The sequence below is a fragment of the Erythrolamprus reginae genome, chromosome 8 (genome assembly GCF_031021105.1).
Source record: "Erythrolamprus reginae isolate rEryReg1 chromosome 8, rEryReg1.hap1, whole genome shotgun sequence".
NCBI lineage: Eukaryota > Metazoa > Chordata > Lepidosauria > Squamata > Dipsadidae > Erythrolamprus > Erythrolamprus reginae.
The window spans coordinates 29,841,746-29,857,238 of record NC_091957.1 but is presented as its reverse complement, the minus strand read 5'-3'; the positions used below and the strand labels follow the sequence as shown (position 1 = coordinate 29,857,238).

At 46.1% G+C, this 15,493-nt stretch overlaps 1 long non-coding RNA gene across 1 annotated transcript in view; it reads left to right on the top strand.

Moving 5' to 3' along the window:
• The window catches only part of LOC139171361 (uncharacterized), a 42,206-nt gene extending 33,370 nt beyond the window's left edge, over window positions 1-8,836 (top strand). The window contains exon 3 of the long non-coding RNA XR_011559739.1: window positions 8,752-8,836. This is a non-coding gene — a long non-coding RNA (uncharacterized lncRNA). The remainder of the gene's footprint in view (window positions 1-8,751) is intronic.
• The last annotated feature ends 6,657 nt before the right edge of the window (window positions 8,837-15,493 follow it).

Sequence of the window (15,493 nt, the reverse complement as noted above, 5' to 3'; positions counted from 1 at the left end):
GTGGAGAAAGGCAAAACTTTCAGCTCCTGGATGGACTGGAGAGCCTGGAGACGCCACCTTCCCGCCCGCCCGCCCTGCCGATCGCCCTCCCACCCTCCGCCAACAACGCCTGTCCCACCCTCTCCAAGGGCTGCACCGAGGCCGCCTGGGAGCCACTGCTTCCAGGAGGGTTCCCCTCGCTAGCCTCCTCTAGATCTGCCGTTCAAGGCTTTGGTAACTTTGGAGGATCTCTCCTGGCACAACTTACCCAGAGGATTTTTTTCCACCTCTCATGATCCCTCCAATGCCCCAACCTGAACTTTAGCTTGCGGGAGGAGGGGGGGTTGGCTCCCCACATGGGAGCCACCCAAAGCTGAAATATGATTTGAAAAGCTCTGGTGCGCAAAAAGCTTGGGGCGAGCGTGACTTGGTAACATGGGTAGGAGGAGGAAGAGCCAGGCCGGGAGGAGGAGGAGTGGGAGGAAGGCAAGATCTGCGCCCAACACCCGTTGGGAACACGCAAACCAAAGGTTCTCAGCCAAGACTTCTGAAAGAGACCGAGCTTTATGCAATCTCTCTTGGGATTAAAGGAGCGGGCGCCCGTACACAAAAAGAGGCGCTAGAAACACACTCTCAGTATCGGAGCTTCTTTCCTGAGCCTGAGATATCAAGGAAGAGATTTGGAGGTGGGGGGAGGAGGTGTGTGTGTGAGAGAGAGAGAGAAAGGAGAAGGGTCCTTTCTCAGAGTCCACAGAGATCTATAGGCTGATGCTTCTTTTATAAAAGAACCTAAGGGGGGGGGGCTGGCAATGAAAAGAATCCAGAGCCCTGGAATAAAAGTCAAGCCGGGCTGTTCAGAGGCACAAAAGCCCAATCCCTTCACTAGAAACACACCCTCAGACGTTAGTTTTGGTAGGGGCAAATTGTTTATTTGGAAAGGGACTGGTTTCCTCAGGGCTTTGAAAAAGTTACGATCTGAAGTTGATTGTTCCGAAATGCTTGGATTGGTAAATCACTTTCGCTGGTTCCTTTTAAGTCCTTTGTTGCTTGGGCAGAAATTGTAGACCTAAGAATAGCAGAAGATGTCAGGTATGGACTTATGGTTGCAAGATTTCCTCTCAGGCCAGATGGCAAGTTGATCAGGTCCAAAAGTAGGGAAAGAAAGGAAAGGGAAGGAAAGGGAAGGAAAGGGAAGGAAGGAAGTTACGAAAACTCTGGGGAGGGGGCTGGAGAGAAATACTCCACACAAAACTTCCTCCCCTCCTTCTTTTTTATAGTGGAACCGGGGTGGGGGAATATTATTGGACCGAACAGAAAAGCGGGGAAAAGAGGGTCATGAAGGGAGAACTTTCGCTTCTTCCACCGTCCGCTTGCCGAACATTCCCCTTTTGATGTAACAGAGAAACATTGCTGTGTTTTGGCACGCCTTCTTGAGTTGCCTCATCCTTCCAGCCGGGAGCATGCTGGGAACAGTAGTCCTCAGACTCCATCACCTGGCAGAGGGCGGCGTGATCCCTTCGGTGGGAACTACATTGCCCATGAAACCAGTCGTACAGTAACAATGTGGCTGTGCTGTTGAGTTTCCCCCCCCAATCAGGTTTAAAAAGACAACAGAGGGTGGTGGAGGTGACTTCCCAGCTGAAGTGTCCTCCCCCCCGCACATTGGGCTCTGCAAAGCTTCTTTAAATGCTGTAAAAGCCCGCCCAATTTCCTCATCGGGTTTCCCCAATCCTGCTTCTAGCGAAGGGATTGGGCTTTTGTGCCTCTGAACAGCCCGGTTTGACTTTTATTCCAGGGTTCTGGATTATTTTCATTGCCAGCCCCCCTGTTGTATCCTGTAATGGCTACCTTGTAACTCTGTAAATAGTTTGTTCCTCTTTCGGCGCTGTCTGAGCCCAAGCAGGAAGTCGCTCCTGATTGGCTCAGACGCGGCCGGCTCTAGCTTTGGCGGGAACCGCAAATATATAAAAGGAGCGGTTTCTCCAGGCAGAGTCAGTCGGTACTCGCTGAATTGTCACTTTACCTTGCTGAGCTGTCACTTATTCTCTGAGCTGAATAAAAGTACCGATTGCTCAAAACCCTGTCTCTGGGTCTACTTCACTGGCGACGAACGGACGGAAGAAAACTTCGCGTGCAACATGGACAAAATCCAGATCGGCCAGGCTCCGGAACTCTTCGATCCCGAGAAATCGACATGGGACGAGTACATGGCCACCTTCGAGATCTTCCTCGAGGCGGCGGGAATGCAGGACGCCGAAGCCGATCGCAGACGGGCTATTTTCCTTAACTACTGCGGCGCAGAAATCCGTAGACTTGCCCAAACTCTCACCGAACCGGAACAAGCAAGAGCCACAGCGTGGGACGTCCTACAACAAAAACTGGCGAGCCATTTCAAGCCGACCAAACCAGCCATGGTTTTTCGGCATCAATTCCACATGATGGCTCAGAGGGAAACCGAGTCGATCAGCTAGTTTACAACGCGGCTTCGAACGGTACTTGCTCAATGCAAGTTTAAAGACCCGGAAGCTCGCCTCACCGACGCCTTGGTTTTCGGCATGAAAAGCAGCACGGTGAGAAATAAACTCCTCATCGAAGAAGAGCCGAGCCTACAAACCGTGATTAAACTGGCGCAAACCGCAGAAGCAGCCGACGCAGCGGCGAGAGAATTGAAAGAGCACGGAAGGCGAGAACTCATTGCAAAAATCGACTCCGCGTCTCCCAGCGCCGTGGAAACAGACAACAGCCAACAAATTCCCAGCGGAGACAACTGCCTCCTGGTGCAAGACCAGCCGAGACACCTGAGAGCTACTCACCCAGCCCCCTGCGCGGGCTGCCGGGGAAATCACCAGCGCCATCGATGCCCCTTCCGAGACGCTACATGCCGCCGTTGCAACCGGAGAGGCCACATCGCCATCGCATGCAGAGCAACAGCGCCAGAGGAAACATTTGCCACACCGCAATACCAGCGACCTCAAAACCAGACCCCCCAAGCGCGAGAAAGGAGACCATTCCGCAACGCGGGTCAAAGGAACTACTCAACCGCTAACCGCGACTACTATAGAGGTAACTCTCAATTTTCCGTGAATAACACGGCAACCAAAAAAGGGGCTAAAATTGTTATATCACTGTTACTCAATAACCAACCTTGCTCAATGGAGCTGGATACGGGCTCTAGATATACCATCATGCCCTGGGAAAAATTTAAACTATATATGCCTAATGTATCTAAGGCTGACCTAAATCAAACCTCTTTGGTGATTAGAGACTTTCAGGGGGGAGTAATCTCGGTCTTGGGAACAGCAAATGTACCTATCGCATTCAAGAATGTTAAATGTACCCTTCCCATGCTTATTGTAACAGGGGCCAAGCACTCTCTTCTGGGTTTAGCATGGATGGAACCACTGGGGATCGAGATTTCGGGTGTGTGTAATGTAAACTGTTATGATATGCCTAACTTTGTGAAAGAGTTCCCTGAAGTGTTCAGCCCCACACTGGGATTGTATAAGGGGCCCCCTATATCTTTCTCTATTGACCCCAAGGTCCCACCGATCAGACTAAAACCTCGCAGGGTCCCCCTGCCGCTCCTCCCCAAACTAGACATACAGCTGGACAAACTCATTAGTCAAGGTATTTTGGTCCCTGTGGAGCAGGGGCCATGGGAAACTCCCATAGTTACCCCTCTGAAGCCAGATGGCTCTTTAAGAGTTTGCGCTGATTACAAATCGACCCTAAACAAGGCACTCCAACACCACCCCTACCCCATCCCGGTTGTGCAACAACTGCTACACTCCCTGGGGGAGGGGAAAAGGTTCGCAAAGATCGACCTGGCGCAAGCTTACCAGCAACTTCCGGTCGATGAACAAACAGCAAACGCTCAAACAATTGTAACGCACAGGGGGGCTTTCAAATGCACGAGGTTACAGTTTGGGGTAAGCATAGCCCCAGGAATATTCCAGAGCATTATGGAACGCCTATTGTCAGGGGTAAATGGGGCCATTCCATACTTTGATGACATCTTAATTGCAGGGGAAAACCAGGAACAAGTAAACAAAAGAATAAGGGAAGTACTTAAGAGGTTACAGGACAAAGGTTTAAGAATCAAGCCTGATAAATGTGTCTGGGGAACCAACAGTATAGAATTCCTAGGATATAAAATAGATAAGGAAGGTATCCACCCCACAACAGAGAAGCTGAGAGCAATTAGAGAAGCCCCAGAGCCACGAGATAAGAATGAGTTGCAGGCATTTTTGGGCCTCCTTAATTTTTATTCCGTTTTTTTAAAGCAGAAGGCAACAGTAGCAGAGCCTCTCCATCGTTTACTCCAGAAGGAAGCCCGCTGGACATGGGGGAAAACTGAACGTGAAGCTTTTTCTCAAATAAAAAATTTATTAACTTCTAAAAGTGTAGTAGTCCAATATAGTGCTTCACTACCCATTAGGCTCACGTGCGACGCTTCGCCGTACGGCATAGGAGGAGTCCTAGCTCACGTTCTACCTAATAAGACAGAGGCCCCAATAGCATTTTTTTCAAGAACCATGACCAGCACAGAAAGGAATTATAGCCAGTTAGACAAGGAGGCTCTAGCATTAGTGGCAGGGGTAAAGAAGTTTCACAATTACATATTTGGAAGAAGCTTTGAGCTAGTCACTGACCACAAACCCCTACTAGGCCTGCTAGCCCCCAACAAGCCCACTCCACCTTTTATGTCTCCAAGACTAATCAGATGGGCTCTTTTCCTCTCAGGGTATCAGTATGAGCTCACCCACAAGGGGGGGAAGGAAATCAATCATGCAGACGGTCTCAGCAGATGCCCCATAACAGACTTAGTGGAAGACCCTGTTCCTTCCACAGATGTGTTAATGATAGAACTCGAGGAAAACCCACTAACCACAGCAAAAGAGGTAGCTGCACACACGCAGCAAGATCAAATCCTTAAACAAGTGGTGAACTGTGTTCTAAAGGGATGGCAAAATGATGTTGTGAAACCTGAATTGTGTGATTTTAAAAACAAGAGACTTGAGTTATCGTATGTAAAAGGTTGTTTGCTGTGGGGGGATAGAGTGATCATCCCCAAAAGCCTAAGGGGAAAGGTACTCAAAATGTTACATGTGGGTCATCCTGGGATTGTCAGGATGAAGAGCCTGGCAAGGGGGCATTTATGGTGGCCAGGGCTGGATGCTGATATTGAAAGTTGGGTTTCAAAGTGTGATCCGTGCCAAGAGTCACGGCCCAGTCCCCCCAAAACAACTCCGGCTGAGTGGGAACAGCCTGCTGGTCCTTGGTCTAGAATCCACATTGATTTTGCTGGCCCAGTGGGGTCTCAGTATTTTTTAATAGTGGTTGATGCCTTCTCCAAATGGTTGGAAATAATAGCAATGAACAACATAACCACAAGTGCCACTATCAAGGTATTGAGCAGACTGTTTGCATCCCATGGGTGCCCAGATCTCTTAGTGTCTGACAATGGGCCACAGCTAACAGCCAGGCAATTCGAATTGTTCCTAGATGGCCTAGGGGTCAGGCATGCCCTCATCTCGCCTTATTCGCCCTGGGCTAACGGATTGGCAGAACGTTACGTACGGGTGGCAAAGGAGGCATTGCGCAGGTCAGGCCCTGGGGATGTGCAACAGAACTTGGACCAATTCTTACTCACCCAACACATTACCCCTAACTCGCACACACATGTAAGCCCTGCAGAGTTATTGATGGGAAGGAAGTTGAGGTCACCACTAGACAGGTTAAACCCAAGGTTCTGTGTTAATAATAACCAAATGTGTACAAAACCTGAAAGAGAAATGTATTTGGGACAAAATGTATATGTAAAAAGTTTTGATGGAAATGTAAACTGGATGAAGGGAATTATTGTTAAGCAAAATGCACCTAAGACCTATGTTGTTAAACTAGAGGATGGTCGTTTGTGGAAACGACACATAGACCACATTCGAAAGCGAACAGAAAATCAATTGCCACAAACCGCTGACATGGACTCTCCCCCTTCAACAGACTTTAGTACATTGCCCGAAATAAGAGACACGCAAAGAGACTTATCGGGCCAGGGGGAACCATCCAGCGACGCCGAACCATCCTCGTCCTCCGAAGCCTTCGTTGGGCCCGCCAGGCCAAGTCCGCCACACCGGGAGAACAGCGGCGAGCCATCCTCCACAGTCGGTGGCGAAGGAGAAATTGAACTGCGCAGGTCAGCGCGAGCTCCTCAGAGGCCCCACCGATTGGACGACTTTGTCACATGGCTTTCTTGATGGATGTGTCCAACTATGAGGGGAGGGGTGTTGTATCCTGTAATGGCTACCTTGTAACTCTGTAAATAGTTTGTTCCTCTTTCGGCGCTGTCTGAGCCCAAGCAGGAAGTCGCTCCTGATTGGCTCAGACGCGGCCGGCTCTAGCTTTGGCGGGAACCGCAAATATATAAAAGGAGCGGTTTCTCCAGGCAGAGTCAGTCGGTACTCGCTGAATTGTCACTTTACCTTGCTGAGCTGTCACTTATTCTCTGAGCTGAATAAAAGTACCGATTGCTCAAAACCCTGTCTCTGGGTCTACTTCACCCCCCCCCCCCCGATTCTTTTATAAAAGAAGCATCAGCCTATAGATCTCTGTGGACTCTGAGAAAGGACCCTTCTCCTTTCTTTCTCTCTCTCTCATGCAACTCCTCCCCCCCACCTCCAAATCTCTTCCTTGATATCTCGGGCTCAGGAAAGAAGCTCCGATACTGAGCATATGTTTCTAGCGAAGGGATTGGGCTTTTGTGCCTCTGAACAGCCCGGCTTGACTTTTATTCCAGGGCTCTGGATTTTTTTCATTGCCAGCGCCCCCCCCCCCTTGAAATTCTTTTATAAAAGAAGCATCAGCCTATAGATCTCTGTGGACTCTGAGAAAGGACCCTTCTCCTTTCTTTCTTTCTCTCTCTCTCACACACGCACCTCCACCCCCCACCTCCAAATCTCTTCCTTGATATCTCGGGCTCAGGAAAGAAGCTCCGATACTGAGCATATGTTTCTAGCGAAGGGATTGGGCTTTTGTGCCTCTGAACAGCCCGGCTTGACTTTTATTCCAGGGCTCTGGATTTTTTTCATTGCCAGCGCCCCCCCCCCCCCCTTGAGATTCTTTTATAAAAGCAGCATCAGCCTATAGATCTCTGTGGACTCCTGAGAAAGGACCCTTCTCCTTTCTTTCTCTCTCTCTCTCTCACACATACACACCTCCTCCCCCCACCTCCAAATCTCTTCCTTGATATCTCGGGCTCAGGAAAGAAGCTCCGATACTGAGAGTGTGTTTCTAGCACCTCTTTTTGTGTACGGGCGCCTGCTCCTTTAATCCCAAGAGAGATTGCATAAAGCTCGGTCTCTTTCAGAAGTCTTGGCTGAGAACCCTCGGTTTGCGCGTTCCCAACGTGTGTTGGGCGCAGATCTTGCCTTCCTCCCACTCCTCCTCCTCCCGGCCCGGCTCTTCCTCCTTCTCCCCACGTTACCAAGTCACGCTCTCCCCAAGCGTTTTGCGCACCAGAGCTTTTCAAATCATATTTCGGCGTTGGGTGGCTCCCGTGTGGGGAGCCAATCCCCCCTCCTCCCGCAAGCTAAAGTTCAGGTTGGGGCATTGGAGGGATCGTGAGAGGTGTAAAAAAATCCTCTGGGCAAATTGTGCCGGGGGAGCGCACGTGTGCTGGGCAGGGATCCTCCAAAGTTACCAAAGCCTTGAACGGCAGATCTAGAGCAGGCTAGCGAGGGGAACCCTCCTGGAAGCAGTGGCTCCCGGGTGGCCTCGGTGCAGCTCTTGGAGAGGGTGGGACAGGCGCTGTTGGCGGAGGGTGGGAGGGCGATTGGCAGGGCGGGCGGGAAGGTGGCGTCTCCAGGCTCTCCGGTCCATCCAGGAGCTGAAAGTTTTGCCTTTCTCCACACCCAGCTTTGGCTCTTTGCGGGCTTCTGGCAGGAGGGGGCAGTGGGCGATGGATGGGTGGGTCTCCCACGGACACATTTTGACAGTGAGATGGGAGAAATCCCCTCGCTCGACGCTTCCTCGGCTCGCCTGTCCCCACTCCGTTCTCCTCCACTTCGTCCGCCCACCACTTTTTTTAAAAACATAAAAGTTTTGGATTTTCCTAATGGGCTTGCACGCATTATTCACTTTTCCATTGATTCCTATAGGAAACATTGTTTCATTTTATGAACTTTTCACCTTACGAACCTCGTCCCAGAACCAATTAAGTTTGTAAGACGAGGTATCACTGTATTTCATAACCACTTTCTGAATCAGAATCTGAAAAATCCCCAAACTGAACAGGAGTATACACAACAGTAAGGAAGTGGAGATTTAAGTGAGTTGTACATGACCAGGCCATATATATTTGTACTGTGCAGAAACTGTTTTAAGAAAGTTTGTGTAAGAAGATATTGAGAATATGTAAGTTCCAACGACTAGTACCATAATTCCATTCACAACAAACCTTTGTAACTAATACTGTATGTTGGAATTGCTGGCAGTTTTAGTTTGATGTTTGCAAGACTACAGATTTTTACCCTTGCCTTGTATTGTTTTGCTTCAAAAAACCTATATGTTTCTTTCGGGACAAACCGGAGTAATGTATATTGCCTTGTAATCACAACTAGACAAGAATTTCAGTTTGTAAATGGCAGTTAAGTGAATCACGCAGTTTTATTACCCATTTTTGCCACAGTTGTTAAGTGAGTCACTGCATGTGTTAAGTGAATCAAGTTGGTCATTAAGTGAATCCACCTTCCCCCATTTACTTTGCTTGTGCAGATGGTGATCACGTGACTCCGGGAAGCCGCAGTTATCATAAATATAAGCTGGTTTTCAAGCAGCCAAATTTTGAACAGGTGACCAGGTAATGCTGTAATGGTTGTAAGTGTGAGGACTGTTGACTTCTTTTCTGTGATGTTGTAACTTCAAATGGTTGCTAAAGGAGGAAGGACTTGATGTGAGATAGAAGGATTGACAGTGTTAAATTTTTTGCATGGTAACAAAATGGACATATTGGGATTGTTCTATTTATTTATTTATTATTTATTTATTCAATTTTTATGCCGCCCTTCTCCTTAGACTCAGGGCGGCTTACAACATGTTAGCAATAGCACTTTTTTAACAGAGCTAGTCTATTGCCCCCACAATCCAGGTCCTCATTTTACCCACCTCGGAAGGATGGAAGGCTGAGTCAACCTTGAGCCGGTGATGAGATCTGAACCGCTGACTTTCAGATCTACAAGTCAGCTTCAGTGGCCTGCAGTACAGCACTCTACCTGCTTGTAGACAGTAAAGAGTCAATAGGTCTTTACAAAACAGCATAAATGCAAGATTTCCTGCTTGTTTTTTTCCCCTTCCTTTTAGTGAGACCTGAAACTCACATTTATAAGTTCATGTGTATCTAGCCCTGACTTCAATTACAAACTTGCAATTCTGCAGGATGGTTTCATTCTTCCAGTGCTTCGAGGTATAAGGCTAAAAAACCGATCACCTGCATTTTGCTTTACATGAAACTGAAATCCAGATGTACAGATACTAGGTTGTAGATATTTACATTCCACCTCAAGTAACTTGTTTTTTTAGCACTCAGTGCTCTGAGTAATTGAAGCAATACCTTCTACCTGAAAGTTCCTGTTTATTCTTTAAAAAATTTCCACACCGAGAGACCTAAATTCTGCCATAGACATGGAAATTTCCATTTATCCTTCCACTAAAATTTAAAATAAAAATGTAGTGTTATGTACAATTGCTATAACAGCAAATATAAACATAGACATAGAAACATAGAAGACTGATGGCAGAAAAAGACCTCCTGGTCCATCTAGTCTGCCCTTCTACTATTTCCTTCCTTGTTTCTCTTTCCTCCCTCTCTCCTTTCTTTCTCCTTCCTTCCTTCCTTCTTCCCTGCCTTCCCCTGAGTCTCTCTTTCTGTCTCTCCCTAAATAGAAACATAGAAAATTGACAGCAGAAAAAGGACCTCATGGTCGATCTAGTCTGCCCTTATACTATTTCCTTCCTTGTTTCTCTTTCCTCCCTCTCTCCTTTCTTTCTCCTTCCTTCCTTCTTCCCTGCCTTCCTCTGAGTCTCTCTTTCTGTCTCTCCCTAAATAGAAACATAGAAAATTGACAGCAGAAAAAGGACCTCATGGTCGATTTAGTCTGCCCTTATACTATTTCCTTCCTTGTTTCTCTTTCCTCCCTCTCTCCTTTCTTTCTCCTTCCTTCCTTCCTTCCTTCCTTCCTTCCTTCCTTCCTTCCTTCCTTCTTCCCTGACTTCCTCTGAGTCTCTCTTTCTGTCTCTCCCTAAATAGAAACATAGAAAATTGACAACAGAAAAAGGACCTCATGGTCGATCTAGTCTGCCCTTATACTATTTCCTGTATTGTATCTTAGGATGGATATGGTTTATCCCAGGCATATTTAAATTCAGTTCCTGTGGATTTACCAATCTACCATTTACCTGTAGAAATAAAAATATGCTTGAATATTTTCTTTTCCCCCCAAAACTTAAAAAATATTTTCACTCTTTCCTTATTTCTTTTTTTTGTTTTACAAAAGCCTGCAGGGGGAGCAGTCTTTCTCTTACTGAACAATAAATAGCTCGGTGATCCATTTTAGCTTAAAACCCCAGTACTGTATTTAGTATGGAGAATAACAGATTTGCTCAAAGTGAAGGTAGTTGAAGGTGATTCTGTTGAAATTAAAAACTACCTAATTAAAAGGAACAGGAGCAGAAGTGATTAAGCTTAGGCAAGAGTTCCTCTTTGCCGATACTACCGGAACGCTCCTGGTAACCGGCGCGAGCACGCAGGCGCCTGGTAGTTGCGCACACATTGGTGTGAGATTTGGCTTCTTCGCTTGTGCCGGAAGCCAAATCTTGGATGGGGATGCATTCTTAGGATGGATCTATGTTTATCCCAGGCATGTTTACATTCAGTTCCTGTGGATTTACCAACCACGTCTGCTGGAACTTTGTTCCAAGCATCTACTACTCTTTCAGTCAAATAGATCATTTAAAAAAAAAAGAAAGTTAAAATACAAATTCCAAAGAAAATAATTACAGGTGGGGATAAAAAAAAGGACAAACCATTAAGAAAAACATGCGTTAAAAAGAACAAAAAGACAAACAAACACATACACACATATTAACCCCTTGGCTGATTACTGGTAAATATACTGCTCAAAAAAATAAAGGGAACATTTAAATAGCAAAATATAACTCCAACTAAATCAAACTTTGGTGAAATCAAACTGTTAAGTCTGTAAAAAGAAATTCTGTAAAAAAAATACTGTCTTGACAATTTAAATGTGAATAAATCAAGGTCGCGTCTGATTGGTTAAGACGCGCGGCCGTTTCTTTTAGGCGCGAGCCTTTAAAGTATAAATAGAGCTGTTTTTGACACTGACAGCTCAGACGCGTTCCTTGCTGGAGTCACTTGCAAAAGAGCTGAATAAACGGAACCGTCTTCACTATATCTGTCTGGTCTGATTCATTTCACAAACTGTTCACTTAGGAAGCAACACTGATTGACAATCAATTTCATTTTGTTGTCAGCACATTCAACTTTGTACAGAACAAAGAATTCAATGAGAATATTTCATTCATTCCGATCCTGGATGGGTCATTTGAGTGTTCCCTTTATTTTTTTGAGCAGTGTATAAAAGCCACAATGTTAGTTTTCCCCTTTTGAACGCATAACAAGGGTTCGATTCTGGGTTGCTCAAAACGAGGAAAACCGGGGGCCTCAAAAGAGAAGATGCGGGTGCCCCCCACCCATCTTCCCTGCCAGCTCTCCTCTTACGGAAAGTGAAAGTGTCCTTGCATGAGATTTCACTTCCGGTGCATGTGCAGAAGACAAATCGGGGGCACAGAGATGCATGCACATCTCCATTTCTGCTAACGGATCACCGATCCCACCCGTACTGGGTGTAACTCGCTACTGATTAAACTTGAGGTTACTTGATCAGGAGATCCAGGGAGATCATTCACTGCAGGGGTCTCCATCCATGGCAACTTTAAGACTGAGGAATTCTGGGAGTTGAAGTCCACATGTCTTAAAGTTGCCAAGGTTGGAGGCCCCTGATTCACAGAGCTGTAAAGTGCTGTTTTAGTCCTTGGTTGCTGGAGTTGCCTACCTCTTATTCTTTATCCTTTAATTGTGATTTGATTTGCAGGAAAAATATCTATGAATCTATTTGGTATCATTGGCTTGTAATGGTCACGGTTACTAATATTACAACACCCACAGACCTCTGGTCCTCCAGGTACAGTTCAGATATAATTTCCAGCATGCTTTGCTATTAGTCAGATTATCTAAGAACTCTGAAATGTGTAATAGGAAGATGACCATGGATTCCTTATCTTTACTTAGTCCAGAGCCAGCAGATGTGTTAAAGTGCAAAACATCAGTCCTTGAGCAGAATAGCTAAGCTTCATTCTAAGCTCAACTGAGGACCTGTATTGTGGGGGCAATATGCTGGCTCTATTAAAAAGTGCTATTGCTAACATGTTGTAAGCCGTCCTGAGTCTAAGGAGAAGGGTGGCATAAAAATCAATCAATCAATCAAACAAACAAACAAACAAACAAATAAACTGAGTCCATCTGCCTTAAACAAGAAGGCAGCCAACATTTTAGGCTGTTATAATAAAATAACTGCCCTAAAAGATGAAAAATAACTAAAATATATAAATATTATATATATTTATATAAAATATATAAATATAAATAAAATAACTGCACTAAATGCTGAAAAAACCAATATGAGAGGATCAGTGCTGCTTAAAAAGTTGCAAGTCCATTGGTGAAAATGAAGTATATTATGAGAAAGCTTACCTGCACAGCCTGCACTGGTTACCAATTAGTTTCCGGACACAATTCAAAGTGTTGGTAATGACCTATAAAGCCCTACATGATATTTATTATTTATTTATTTATTTATGTATTAGATTTGTATGCTGCCCCTCTCCGTAGACTCGGGGCGGCTCACAACAATAATAAAACAATTCATGGAAAATCTAATAATTTTAAAACATTAAAAAAAACCGTTATTAAAACAGACATACACACAAACACACCATACATAAATTGTATAGGCCCGGGGGAGATGTCTCAATTCCCCCATGTCTGACAGCAGAAGTGGGTTTTAAGGAGTTTACGAAAGGCAAGGAAGGTGGGGGCAGTTCTAATCTCCGGGGGGAGCTGGTTTGAGAGAGTCGGGGCCGCCACAGAAAAGGCTCTTCCCCTGGGACCCGCCAAACGACATTGTTTAGTAGATGGGACCCGGAGAAGGCCAACTCTGTGGGACCTAATCAGTTGCTAGCATTCGTGCGGCAGAAGGTGGTCCCGGAGATATTCTGGTCCGATGCCATGAAGGGCTTTATAGGTCATAACCAACACTTTGAATTGTGACCGGAAATTGATTGGCAATCAATGCAGACTGCGGAGTGTTGGTGTGACATGGGCATATTTAGGGAAGCCCATGATTGCTTTCGCAGCTGCATTCTACACGATCTGAAGTTTCCGAACAGTTTTCAAAGGTAGCCCCATGTAGAGAGAATTATAGTAGTCGAATCTTGAGGTGATGAGGGCATGAGTGACTGTGAGCAGTGAGTCCCGGTCCAGATAGGGCCGCAACTGGTGCACCAGGCGAATCTGGGCAAACGTCCCCCTCGCCACAGCTGAAAGATGGTTCTCTAATGTGAGCTGTGGATCGAGGAGGACGCCCAAGTTGCGGACCCTCTCTGAGGGGGTCAATAATCCCCCCCCAGGGTTATTGGCGGACAGATGGAATTGTCCTTGGGAGTCAGAACCCACAGCCACTCTGTCTTATCTGGGTTGAGTTTGAGTCTGTTGACACCCATCCAGACCCCAACAGCCTCCAGGCACCGGCACATCACTTCCACTGCTTCGTTGAGTGGACATGGGGTGGAGATGTACAACTGGGTATCATTTGCATACTGATGATACCTCACCCCATGCCTCTGGATGATCTCACCCAGCAGATGAGATTGGACCAGAATACCTACAGGACCGCCTTCTGCCGCATGAATCCCAGCAGCCGATTAGGTTCCACAGAGTTGGCCTTCTCCGGGTCCCGTCGACTAAACAATGCTATCTGGCGGAACCCAGGGGAAGAGCCTTCTCTGTGGTGGCCCGGGCCCTCTGGAATCAACTCCCTCCGGAGATTCAAACTGCCCCCACCCTCCTCACCTTTTGCAAGACTCTGAAGACCTAACTATGTTGCCAGGCATGGGGTAATTGATATATCCCCTTTTTGGGTAGTAGATTTATGTGTGGTTATGATTGGGGAGTATTGACTGGTTTTAAATGATAGTGGGTTTTTAGCTTTAGTTTTAATTATTGGATTTGTACTGCATTGTATATTGTTGTGAGCCGCCCCGAGTCTTTGGAGAGGGGCAGCATACAAATCTAATAAATTATTATTATTATTATTATTATTATTATTATTATTATTATTATCTCTTGTAAATTAATAGACTGAGCCAATAGATTATTTATTTGTATCCTGCCTTTATTATTTTTACAAATAACTCAAGGTGGCAAATATAACTAGCACACCTCCCTCCTCCTCCTATTTCCCTGCGACAACAACCCAGTGGGGTGAGAAGACATGAGATAAATGGACTGGCCCAAGGTCTTCCAGTTAGTTCTCATGGCTAAGATCAAAGGTGGGTTTCAGCAGGTTCTGACCAATTCTGGAGAACTGGTAGCGGACATTTTGAGTAGTTTGGAGAATGGGTAAATGCCACCTCTGACTGGCCCCGCCCCCATCTATTCTCTGCCTCCCGAGTCCCGGCTGATTGGGAGGAAATGGGGATTTTACTGTATCCTTTCCCTGCCACGCCCACCAAACCACGCCCGTAGAACCATTAGTAAAAAAATTTGAATCCCACCACTGGCTAAGATGGAGCTAGAACTCACCGTCTCCTGCTGATTGACATAAAGTCACCCAGCTGCCTTTTATGCATAAAGTGGGAATAGAACTCCCCGTCACTTGATGTTTATTTACAGGACCGTCTTTTGCCTCACATATCCCAGCGACTGGTTAGGGCGGGCCCCGGGCCCCATTGGCCAAACAATGCTGACTGGCGGGTTCATGGGGGAGAGTCTTCTCTGTTGTGGCCCCAGCCCTCTGAAACCAACTCTCCCCCTAGACATCTGCCCCGACCCCACTTTCCTTGCCTTTCGAAAGGCGTCAAAAACACATCTATGCCGGCAGGTCTGGGGACCGTGAGCGACAGCTTCTCTCCAGCCATTAGTATGAAAAAGGAATGATTGTTTGTTTTTATTGTGGGTTTTATGCATTTTTTAATGTTTTAATTATATTTATTGTTTATTGTATCTGTTTTTTTACCCTTGTGAGCCACCGAGTCTGCGATAAAGGCGGTCTATAAATCTAAATAAATACAGTACATACATACATACATACATACATACATACATACATACATAACATACATACATACATACATACATACATACATAAATTGGCCCAAAGTC